The 12,831-nt window shown below is 38.4% G+C and overlaps 1 long non-coding RNA gene across 1 annotated transcript in view; it reads left to right on the top strand.

Moving 5' to 3' along the window:
- LOC118536848 (uncharacterized) overlaps positions 1-12,831 on the top strand; it is a 661,957-nt gene that overhangs the window by 474,417 nt on the left and 174,709 nt on the right. The window lies entirely within an intron of this gene.

Raw genomic sequence — 12,831 nt, forward strand, 5'->3', positions numbered from 1 at the left:
ATTAAACTATCAGCATTTGTTCGTTTCTTAATTTAATTCTTAGTAACTTTTTAAAAGTTTTCATGCATAATTGTGATGATTTTTTAAACTAAAAACATAAAAGTGATGATTTTTTAAACTAAAAAGTAACATTAAAAATCAACAAAGGATAAAAAGGTAGTAATTTGATTCATTTACTATGATTCTCTGCCTCATGGAAAGAAAACTACTAGTAAAACAATCTCAGAACTGACAAACTTTTAGTGTTTGTTTATCTATAAAAATGCTTTAAATCTGTTTGTTATATATATATGTTATATATGTTATATATCCAAAGTGCATTCATTCTTTGGCAAAATCCCTGATTTTTAAGGGATGATTCCAAATCCCAGGGAAGTTTTAAATTGCATAAAGAGAGACCAGTGAGACTTTAAACTATGTTCTTTTTTTTTTTTTTTTAGATCAGGTAAGGCAGAACCAGTTATTTGCCTCAAGCTGGAGGAACCCTGGAATGTCACTTCCCAGAATCCTATGAGGCTAGAAGAAGTTATTTTCCCTTGACATCCATTTCCAGCTCAGAGAAGTCCAAGGTCAACCCCTAGAGATGCCTGACATCAGATTGAATACAGAGCTTGATACCACAAACTTGTAGGTGCATCTGGTAGCAGAGCCCGGTCATTTCAGCCCCAGTGGTCTGAGAATCTTCTCACATACTATTGACCCTGAATTAAGAATTTAAGAATTCCTCCACATTACTCAGATAATCTGAAGTAAGTCTCCTTGACATTTTTTTCAGTCAAGGGGTCCTAGAGCAAATGGCACAGTGGACTCCATTCCTGAGCAGCTTAAGGAAATTTTTGAATATCGCTGCCTGATGCTAATGGGAAATCTATGTTGTCAGTTTACTGGAAGAAGATCAGAAGTGTCTCAGCAGATAGAGGATCCAGAATTAGCCATTGAAGAATCAGGGTTTCTTTTAACCCTCTAAGAGCTCAAATTCTCTCTCAAATAGATGGCACTGAGCCCCTTGGAAGTGCCATTCTTGGATCCCCAGTCTACCCTTTGGAATGGCCTTATATGTAGTGATAGGTGCAGGGAATGTAACAATGATTTCTCAACCATCTTTTGACAAAGTCTCCAATGATACTTGTGTATCTAAATGAAAATGAGGAGCCATTAGGATCTAAGATGGACATTTCAGAGGCTTTCTTAGATATTCTGGAGAAAGTGAGGGTTTTTACTCAGGACTTCTTTATTAACTTGTCAAAATGCTGAGCTGTATATTTTGGCTAAGATCACCTGAAAGTCCATCCTCTAGGGGGATGATGGCTCAGCAGCAAAGAAGACCAGAGGGAGCTGGGAAGGTCAATTAAAATGTATTTTAAAAAGTTACTTGATGCCAAGCACTAGCTAGGTTATTCTCACAACTCTATCATGTCTTCATTAAGGAAAGGGGAAAAAACTCAAAGCACTTTATGACTATAATAGTGATCATAACAAACAAAAATATATTTGATGTTAAAGGAAGTAAAACTAAGTAGCTCACAATCAAACTCTTAAAACCCTTCTTAACATGTTGTTGGATCAGGGATTTTATAAACTCATATCATTTTCCTGCGGGCAGTTACCTTTAGGTCATCAGTTGAGCTTGAGACTGCCGATGCAAATCATTCCTCCTGATCTCGCTGAAGTCCCTGTGGGCACCTGACTCTTTTTATAGAAATAAGGGGTAGCTTGTTGAGCCTGGAGAAAAGCCAGTGGTATGTCAGGAGTTTGTGAAAATCCCAAGGGCAAAGATGTGAAGTCTCACGTGGAGAGATGGGTTTTTTAAAACTGAGCTGGAACAGACAAAGTAGCAGGGTTGGAAAAGGCCTCCTCTGACAGATTTTTTGATGGCAAACTCTATGTTATTTTAGAACGGGAATAGTGACTAACCAAACCTGGCTGATATCACTCTATCCTTAACAGCAAACCTTCACGCTCAGAAGTTGCTGTATGAATACTTGATAAGGCAGTGCATGAGAAGTTAGAGAGGGTCAGGAACTGGGCAGAAGAGAGTGTGGGTCTCCCAGACCCCCTCACTTAAGAGTTTTTGATTCTGGACGGGATGGCTATGCTAAGCTAGGAAACAAAGTCACCAGGGTTAAGGACTTCCTCCCTCCACTCTGTCACAAGTTCCGTTGTGATTTAGTGCAAAGCACACTCTACTGCCCTCTCAGGAGCGAGGAGCCGCATTAGACTGTAGACTGTGAAATTGACCCATCTTAGTGTTGCTGAAATGGTAAGAACTTCAAACTCCTTTCTTGAAGATGTCGAGCTCAGTCTCTGCACACAAAAGGGATCATGTGACAGCATTAGTTCTTACTTTCTTGATTTGGAATCTAATAAGGGCTTATCTCAATATAAAAGACAGTATCATCATCTGGAACACCAGAAATTATTAAAAATTCATTTCATATTTTTTGCAGTTTTCTTGGGAGCATCAAAATCAAGGCGGAGTTAGTATGGAACAGTTCCGTGCAAGCACTGTGATCTAGGGAGTCTGCCATTTCTTCTGCTATGGCTGAGTACATAATCACTCCCAACCGTGCTGATCACATTTTAGGTTTAGACCTCATTTGCATAATACATAAGCATGCAGAAAACATCCTAGAGGGCAAATAAGCACATCAAGAGAGAACGAGAAGAAACACTGAAAATTATTATTTTATTCATTTTACTCGTCTTTTTTTGGATCCCCGATTTGGAGCGCAAGCTAAGCTACCAAATACTTTTTCTCACGAGCCCTTTCGTTCTTTCTTTTTTTTTTTTTTTTAAGATTTTTTATTTATTTATCTGACAGAGAGACAGCGAGAGAGGGAACACAAGCAGGGGGAGTGGGAGAGGGAGAAGCAGTCCTCCCGCTGAGCGGGGAGCCCGATGCGGGGCTCGATCCCAGGACCCTGGGACCACGACCTGAGCTGAAGGCAGACGCTTAATGACTGAGCCACCCAGGCGCCCCTCTCACGAGCCCTTTCAAACAGAACGCATCCAGTATACTAAAGTCTAATCCAGTTACTTTCACTCATTTCCCATTTGTAAACTAGTATGTGGCTTCCATCTTCATGAGTATAATTCCTAGTGTTTTTGGGAAGTTCCTTGGGAGATGCTTCAACATGAGCATGTTATTTCAGAGCACTCACATCCAAATAGGTTCTAGAAAATGTCATCCGCTCAGCTTTTAACCATTCTTATTAATTAAGAAGCACAAAGGCAATGCTTAGTCAATCATGGCTCCTTTTTAGAATGTTGCCCTACGTTTTTTTGCATGTTTCAAGAGTTTTCATCCATATCATGGTGTCACACTTTTGTGACCAAAAAAGAGTAATAAAAGTTTCAGAACTTAAGCCAACAAATAAAAAGATCTAGTAATTACCAGAGGTCCCCAGGCTGGCTGACTTACTTTCTTTCTTTCTTTCTTTCTTTCTTTCTTTCTTTCTTTCTTTCTTTCTTTCTTTCTTTCTTTCTTTCTTTCTTTCTTCTTTCTTTCTTTCTTTCTTTCTCTCTCTCTCTCTCTCTTTCTTTCTTTCTTTCTCTCTTTCTTTCTTTCTTTCTTTCTTTCTTTCTTCTTTCTTTCTTTTTCTCTCTCTCTCTCTCTTTCTTTCTTTCTTTCTCTCTTTCTTTCTTTCTTTCCTTCTTTCCTTCCTTCCTTCCTTCCTTCCTTCCTTCCTTCCTTCCTTCCTTCCTTCCTTCCTTTCTTTCCTTCTCTCTCTCTCTCTTTCTCTCTCTGTCTCTTTCTTTTTTTCTTTCTTTCTTTTGTGCCAACTGGAGTAGGATAGAAGCTAGAGGAAAGAATATTTTAAGAGCAAATCTTTAGGCAAGTAGTGACAAAATCCTTGTCCTTGAAGCTTATATAAATAACTTTCTAGTGTTTTTTTAACCTTTTCTCTCCCCTCCTCAGTCCCCTCAGCAATGAGGCATGTCACTCCACTCGTTCACATCCATCTTTTTTTATTGATGTCCACTTTGGTGTCTGTACAGGTCATCAATTTTGCTGCCTCTTAGGCAGCCAGTGGGAATGTACAAGTTAAGTCACTGGACTTTGTGTGTCGAGCTTGAGGAGGAGGGAAAGGGAGGAAGTGTCAGCTTTCTTTAGCACTAACAGTCCCAATCAGATACTGGCACTGGGCCTCATAAATCTTGTGGCTGACCCAGGTGAACCCTGAGGCTCAGCGCTCACTGAAAACTGATCAGGCCTCTGCTTAGCTTAACAGGCTGTTCTCAGTGACAAGTGAAGGGTTCAACAAATGCACAAAACAGATATATATTAGTTGAAAAACTAATGGCTTTTAAAAGAATGTTTGACAATTGTTTAAGGCTGTCTGTAGATCCATTATACTGATAAACGACCGACGTGGCATGATACCAAAGTGGAGCTGCTTAGGAGGACACCAACTTAAAGTTTGTTTTTTCTTTCTCTCCTTTTTTTTCTTTCTCTTTTGGTCATCTAGGTGTGGACTCCGTAAGCAGCACATCCCCAGACCTGGGTAAATACCTGTGCTGCATAAATTTAACCTTGCCGTCCAAGTGGAATTAAAAAGATTCTGAGACTGCCCTCAGTGACCTGCAATTGACCGCTTGAACTTCTAAGTTAGGGTCAGTTGGGGCCCAGAATAAGAGGTCAGAAGCTGGTCAGCTTTCTCTAGCCCTAACATGCTGAATGGGAAGACTTTATAGCTGTGATTTATGCAATTTGCCGAGACAGGTTAAGGAGACCTTAAAACACACCACGGGGCTCACTTGCATGGGGACACCCTCCTCTTGGAAAATAAATTCTGATTGTCCAGCGGGAAAGCTCTTGGGGATATGCCTTGAAGTATTTTACCCTCTGTGTCTACAGATTCATTCCCACACTCGACCCCTGAACGTGACAGGGTTAGTGTTTCCAGATTTATTTAAACAATACAAATGCACCAAATGAAGCACTTTCAAACCTGATTAATTGCATAGGCAGAATAACCATTGGTAATGAATTATTTGGGGGAGCAGTAAACGCCTACAAAAGTTAACTCCTAAATCAGTTGCTTCAGAGGTCCAAACACAATAAAAGCTACGATATTTAAACCTTTCCAAAGAAAATATTTTGGGATTTGTGTTTGTCTTTGAAGCCTGGTTCTTGTGAACCATATCAAGTCATTTTTTGGATAATATAGACATGAAAATTATGCTGTTTTTATTAAAGAGTAAATTTTAGAGCTCTTACAGATAAGTTCCTGTTCCTAGTCTGTGCACAGTGGAGTCAGAAACAGATCAAGACTCAGGATTTCCACTTTTACAGAAATTTGCAATGTGTGACCTTTTTTGTTCGGCTTCTACATTGGTTAACAAACCAACAATCTGGTTTTCGTGATGCAACTCATGATAGAGCCATGAACTCAGCCTGAAAGCAAAGAATTGAACCCAGGTCTTTTACAGATGAAAAGCTACTTGGTGCTATAAACCTTCAAGCTACCTTTCTGCTTTTTTCACAGGGCATTTAGTGCTTCTGGGTGCGTATGCCTCTATAACTCAAATTGGCTCTGATTTAATAGATGCAACTCATGAGGTATTAGTCTGTAATGTGGTCTAATTTCATTTGGTAAATGAGAGAAAAAGGTAAAACTGGGAAAGAGCCTCACTTTGAAAAATGGCTAGTGTGTAACATTCAGCAGCTAATTTCTGTGAGGGTTTTAAAGACACACTTTAAACAAGCCATATGCATGCCCCAACTAGGTGTTTATGCGTGTGAATGGGATGACTTGCTGAGTTACCTATCCATTGGTCGGGTAGCTAATAGCCAACCAAATTATGTAGATAAGCTTATATCAGGACAAGCTCAGAGCTTATAAATTAATAAATTCTGTGGAAAAACTTTTCTGCAGAAATATTTAGCTGATTGACCTCAAGACCACTTTGTTTTATCAAGGTCACACTGATTTTTCTTTCTCTCTCTCTTTGACACTACCCAATGATGAATTTTCTTGAAAATAGGACCTGGCTATAAAAGGCACATCTTTAACAGGCCTAGAAAATCCTCTTGTATATTTTTTGAAAAGATGTAAGATTCTACTGTGTGGGGACAGAGGGAAGCAAAGGACCCACCATCTTGCACACCTTACTATAATGTTTTGCTTCTGGTGGTAGAAAATTGATCCTCACCCAGGTTAGAGCACTTGTGGAGGCGAATGGGGCCTGTTAAAAGAGTTACTCAAGGAAAGTTAAGGAAAGAACAAGAAGCTTTGAACAGGGTCTCTCCTCTCAGATCAGGCTGTCATAGCCTTTGTCTTCTTAGCAGCACAATTGACTTTTGCCAGTGGGTTCCCACACTTTAGTGTGGTTAAAATGTTGTTTTCCTGCTGCATTTACTCTGTTGTAAAAAGGGTATCTTCATTCTTGAACAATAAAAATTAAAGCTAATGTTCCCAGTTCACTGTAAATAGCTTTTTGGAAACTCAGTTAATTAAATCTTCCATTATGAAGTATTTTCTATTACTAGAAGAAATTAAAAGTAGACAGGGAGTACAGGGCAGCCATTAATGAGGTTACTGAAGATCCAAAGGGAGGCTGCATTATGAGACTGGCTCCAGAGAAAGTCTGTGGTTAAGCAAATCCCTAAAGGAATGAAGGTTCGCCGTACCAATGATCACTATTGATCAATTAGTATTTTTGAAAGCTCTTGTAGCAGTCAATGGGCAGTTTTGTCTTTTGCCCTGGGTACTAACTGTTGATTGATTCATGGATGACCTTGTTAAAAATAAACAGATAAACACCAAAAACGTGTTAGTGAGTAATGAATTAGGAATTTGGTATATTCTAGTATGGCCTTCTTAATGGCAGTTCAGTCCTTCCCATTCTGCATGGACTAAACCTCTTCAACTTTTTGTGTTATTTCTTTAATCTATGCCAACTCAGTCTGTGGGATTTCCTCATCACTTGTGTTCAAAACCATTTCTATATTGACGAATATTTGGAAGAGTTGAGTCCTTTCCAATTGCTTTTCCTGCCAACTCTGCTGGGGTTTTCTCTCTTTGGGTTAAAATTAAAATATAGAAATATGGTCTTGTTTTCTTATCATCACCAATAATTTTTGCAATCTTAAGAACATTAACTTTAGGTATTATGGCCAAATTCCAATTCAAACAACATGCAATTTGCTTTTTCCAGAATGCAAGCAATATAAATTTACTGGGAGAAAATGGTTGTCTGCTTAGTCTGCTGTGAGGCATTACTGGCAATAAATAATTGGCCATTGTGTTCCAGACCTGAGACACAGCAAGTTGCTTACTCTTATGCTTGGCAGTTGGCTTTCTTCAACAGCTGCAGGTCGCCAACAGGGGCTGGGAGGATTGCTTCTTTTGATACCTTAAGTATGATTTCACCCCTTGTGTATTTCTCAGCTCTGCAGTTCTTGAATCTTATATTTAACTTATCTCGAAGAGACTGCCTAACAAAGGAGAAATGCTTAAACTGATAGGAGGCTAATTTTCCTGGAAAACCAATTTAATGATTGCAATGGAAATATTTTTATTAATATACTAATTCAATATTTTGAAGGTCCACAATCACAAAGATGATATCCTCACTCTTTCTTTATGTAGCCTGGACAATAGGTTGATACACTTTTCATCATTTATTCTTACGGAATAATAAGAACCAATACATTAAGGCTTCACTATGCTTGCTAAGTGTTTTTACCTGTATTAACTCTTAATCCTCATGACAATATTAGATAGGTATCACTATTATCTTCATTGAACAGATAAGGAAACGGAGGCACAGAAATGGTGAGGCTTAAGGACAGTCAGTAATTGGTGACAGGATTTCAACTCAGGAAATCTGTCTTTGGAACCTGTGCTTATGAACATTCCATCCTACATCAAATAATTAATCTACCTAGAGACAAAGTCAAACTGGGAAAATCATGCAAACTACTCGACACCTTTTAGTGTCCTTTCCCAGTACCCTTCCCTTGTATTCAGGAGCAGTCTTTTCTCCATCTGCTTACTTCTCTGCCACCATTTACACCTTAGCTAGCAAGAAAGAATGTAGTATTTATCATTTATCCAGTGACTAAATCCATTACACTGTGATACCTTCTTTTAAGAAATTTGTATTCATTCATTCACTCCACAAATATTTATTGAGACTTTATTGTATCCAGAAGCCATTTTTCCTTCCTTCCTTCCTTCCTTCTCCCCTCTCCTCTTTCTTTCCTTCCTTCCTTCCTTCCATCCATCTCTCTCCCCCTCTCTGTCTCTTTCTCTCTCTTCTTTCCTTCCACTGTCCCTAACTCTCTTCCTTCTCTCCTAATGAAGTCCAGGGGCTCCTGGATGGCTCAGTTGGCTGAGTATACAACTCTTGATTTCAGTTCAGGTCATGATCCTGGGGTCCTAGGATGGAACCCCACATCAGGCTCCATGCTCAGTGGGGAGTCTGCTGGAGGATTCCCTCCCCTGCTCACGCACTCTCTTTCTCTCTAATAAATAAATCATAAAAAAAAAAAAAAAAAAAAAAAGAAGTCCAGACCTCAGCAAACAAATGGAGGAGTTGCAAGGTCTTCTCCTTACTTTTGAAATTCTGCCTAAGTACAGACTGGACTCAAGGTAAATCGTCTTTAACCATTTTGGGAAGAGGGAGACCAACAGGGTCAGGAAGTCACTCACTCCACAAGGACCAGATAGTGCTAATCCCCTGGAGAAGCTTAAAACACACACACACACAGATCTCTCTGAAGCCTTTACTAAGTCCTCTTGATTTTAGAGGCTTAGATTCATAGACTTGGCAGACAAGCATTTCATTCAAAGTATACCAAGTACAATGATTTCCCAGTATGAACTGGAAGAGTACTTGCCCTAACTTCTTAAGGGAATGACGGGGCATTTTTGTTAGTGTGATATAGTATTCTAGTGTTTTGCTTTTAGCTGTGCATTTTACGTGCACACTTTCAAATAAAAAGTTAATTGAAACTATCATATTTTACCAAACTTTTATGGCAGCTATCCAAAGCATGAATCACTTCATTTGAAATAATCCCAGGTTTGCAACAAGATTTGTGCTTTTAATGAACCTGGTCTAAACCATGGGTTTAATGCAGAACCAATTGAGTTAAACTTCATGCTTTCTCGGATCCTGTTGTAAATGTTTTTTATAGTTCTAATGCTTAAGAGACTTTTGTCAAACTTTTTGGTGACAAGTAGATCAAAAAACCCACAGTTATTTGGCTCTGTCCTTCTCCAGATCTGGCAGAGAACAGGAATTGCAGAATGCAATTGGCAGAGCCAAATACACACAGAGACAATGTAATAACATTTCAAAAGGACAATTCCATGGGGTTCTTTGTTGAAAGCATTATTTTGTCTGCTTTCAGTGATTTACTGTTTTTTTTTTCTAGATTTTATTCCAGAGCTCAGAAAATATCAGATTTAGAAATAAGAAGAAAAAAATACAGTGCTTTATACCTTTCACAGACCATAAAACACATATAGGAAAAGACAAAAACAATAACTTAAATTGGAATTTGTTGAAATGTTACATTTTTGTGACTTTGTTTTGTATTTAACTTAACTTAGGCATTTATATCCACACTTATGCCAGTAATGCCCTAAGTTTCTTCAATAACATGGAGAAAAAGCAGAATTATGCAAAAAAAAAAAAAAAAAGGAAAAGCAAAAGTGGACTTAAAATTAAAAGGACCGAGGAAAAATTGTACATGAAAAGATGTATCATATCCTTAGCTTTTAAAGAAATTCAGATTAGAAGCTCAGTGAGATAATACCATACATCTATTAGAATGGCTTAAATAAAAATCTTGACAATACCAAGTGCTGACAAGACTGAAGCAAATGGAACTCTCAACAGTTTTGGCAGTTTCTTATAAATTTGAACATATACCTACCACAAGAATTAGCAATATCACCCCTGATTTTTATCTATAGGAATTAAACCTTATATTGATATCATGTCTATAGTTGAATGTTGATAGAAGTTCTGAACGTTACTGTTGCAAACTGGAAAAAAAAAATCCCAAAGCCTTCCAATGGGTGAGTGTACAAACTATGGTATACCCATGCTTGTGAAAGAATACTGAACAGTAAAAAGGAACAAACTACTGATGCATGCCACAACCTAGATGAGTCTCACAAATGATGTTATGCTGAGTGAAAGAAGCCAGCCTTAAGAGGCTACTTAATAGATGAGTCCATTTATATGACATTTGAGAGAAGACAAGTATAGTGGTGGAGAACAGCAGAGGTTGCTGGTGTGGTGGTGGAGGAAGGATGTCATTATTTTGGGGATGGTGAAACTGTTTTGTGTCCTGATTGTAATGGTCCATACATGTGTTAAAATACATAGAATCATGCAACACATAAGGAATAATAAGTCTGAAGTATTTAGGTTCAAATCTGGCCCCAGGTTTTCTAATGGGAAAAAGGAAATTTATTCAGTTACACAATTTACAAGATCCCTAAAGGAGAAAAAAATCAGTGGGAACTCTGAGGAAGTTCAAATACTCTTCATGTTGGTACCAGATGGGCCTTCGCAGAGGGACCATGTGTTAATCACTGGATAAGGTCCTATATGAACAATGATGAGTTTCACTGAAATGTTTTGGGTCCCTCAATATAGGCCAATAACATCATATCAAAAGACAGCTGAGTAAAATTAATTTGAGGTGTGTCAACTCCATGTAATCTAAAAAAAAAAAAAAAATCCTTCTTATTTTGCTCAATCCAGAGGTAGATTTTAACATATCCTTTCAAAACTGGCAACTTATGTCATTTCTGTGAAGCCTCCTTCATCTGTGGCAGAGTTAGGTGTGACATTTGTCTTGTTCCACAGCATCCTGTGTCCAACTTTAAAGAGAAACTGTGACTTTTTTTTTTTTTTGACTATTCATTTATTTGCCAATTGTTCTCACGCTACCAAATTTTTGGAAAATAGGGATTTTTTTTTAAATCTTCGTATTTCAGCAGGCTGTCTGGTATATAGTTGATGTTCTCTTAATATTTGTTGACTGAGGCAGATACGGGTGGCAGTGGTAGTAGTGGGAAGGGGTAGTGCTGAGGATGGAGAGGACGGGTACTCATTGCGCAGCTTTCCCTCTGAGGACTAATTTGAGAAGACTCAACACACAACTGTGAAGAAGATATTGCACATGAGGCTATTGACTGGGATTTATGAACTGTGCCCAGAGAACAGCAGGATTTTTAAGGCTGTGTGGACATAACTATTCCATAATGTTTTAGAAGTAAAAACAAAAGAGTTGGGAGTCATTAAGGTGTCCACACCTTCTAGTCTGAGTCTTAAATTAATTTGCCCATTTTTCTTTTTTTTTTTTTTTGGAAGCCATTTACACTGGATGAACTGCTATGAAATTTCTCTGTGACCTTGGGAAAGTCATTTAACATTGCTAGTCCTCAAAATGCTTATCAAAGAAATGAAAGGGATTTAGTATTCACACAGAACCAATATTTTGTTCTTCCCTGACATCTTAATAGTTTAATGAAAGCCATATTTTACAGGCTTAATATATAGAATCTGACTTCTTTCTCTGACTTAACTGATGGGCTGTTTAATGATTTCCCTACCTCACTTGTTTTTTCTCATCAGCTTGCTGCAATATTTAAAATTCCCACCAGCATCTGCTTGGGTTCAGGATTCCCTCTATAAGGCTCCTTTTAAAATGCAAACAAATTGTCTAGAGGATAGACACATAAACTCATTAATACATATTCAATATGGATTAGTGATCTTTAAAACTTAAATCCAATCAGGTCACCACCTTACTTAAAATCTTTTAGTGGCTTCCCTATGGGCTTAGGATAAAGACAAACTGCTTATTATGGCCTTTGAGCCCTTGCACATTCAATCCCCACCTTCCGCCCCATCTGTCCAGACTCACCCCCATGATACTCCTCCAGCTATAGGGCTCCAACCACTCCACCTTCCTTTAGTCTCCTGCCATCATCCTCCTCCTGCCCGCCACTTGCCATTCCCCTAGGCACTTTTCTCTAGCTTGCCTAGTTAATGCCTATTTATCTTTCACTTGCCACTTAATTGCTTTTTTTCTCAGGGCAGTGTTCTTGACCTTCATAACTAGGTCACATTTTCCTATTCCGGACTTCTGTAGCATTCTGCACCTCTGCTGGATTGTTCCTCACAGCGCTTCTCCCATGACTGTCAGATTACTATCTGTCTTCCTCACTAGATCATAAACTCCCTGAGGACAGGGATTATGTCTGGTTTTGCTTACTCTTAGAGCCTCACTGCCTATCATGAGACCTATTATGTATTATGCCTTCCATAGGTGTTTGTTGAATAAATGAATAAATAAAGAATTAAATGAATGAGTAAAAAAATATATCATCAATCTGGTCAACTCTGAGTCTTAACAAAGCACAGAACTCTGTGGGATGGGATTTAATACAGATTAAAAGCCAAAGCTTCCTAGGGACTTATTTGGATGCCCACTCCTCCCTAAGCCTGGTTTGTTTGTTGGTTTTTTTCTTTTGTAATTTTATTTTATTTTTTAATTTTAATTTTTTTTTGTTATGTTATGCTAGTCACCATATAGTACTTCATTAGTTTTTGAGGTAGTGTTCCATGATTCATTATTTGCATATAACACCCAATGCTCATTGCAATATGTGCCCTCCTTAATACCCATCACTGGGCTAACCCATCCCTCCCCCCCCCTTTTTTTTTTCTCACTTCTTCCCTTATTCCTCTCCTTGTTCACTCTCTTTCAGTCACAGTGGCCTCCCTGTGGTTCCTCATACACATCAAGCATACTCTGACCTTAGGGCCTTTGGGCATTGGCCTTTTCTTCATCGA

This window comes from Halichoerus grypus, chromosome 2, assembly GCF_964656455.1.
Source record: "Halichoerus grypus chromosome 2, mHalGry1.hap1.1, whole genome shotgun sequence".
Classification (NCBI taxonomy): domain Eukaryota; kingdom Metazoa; phylum Chordata; class Mammalia; order Carnivora; family Phocidae; genus Halichoerus; species Halichoerus grypus.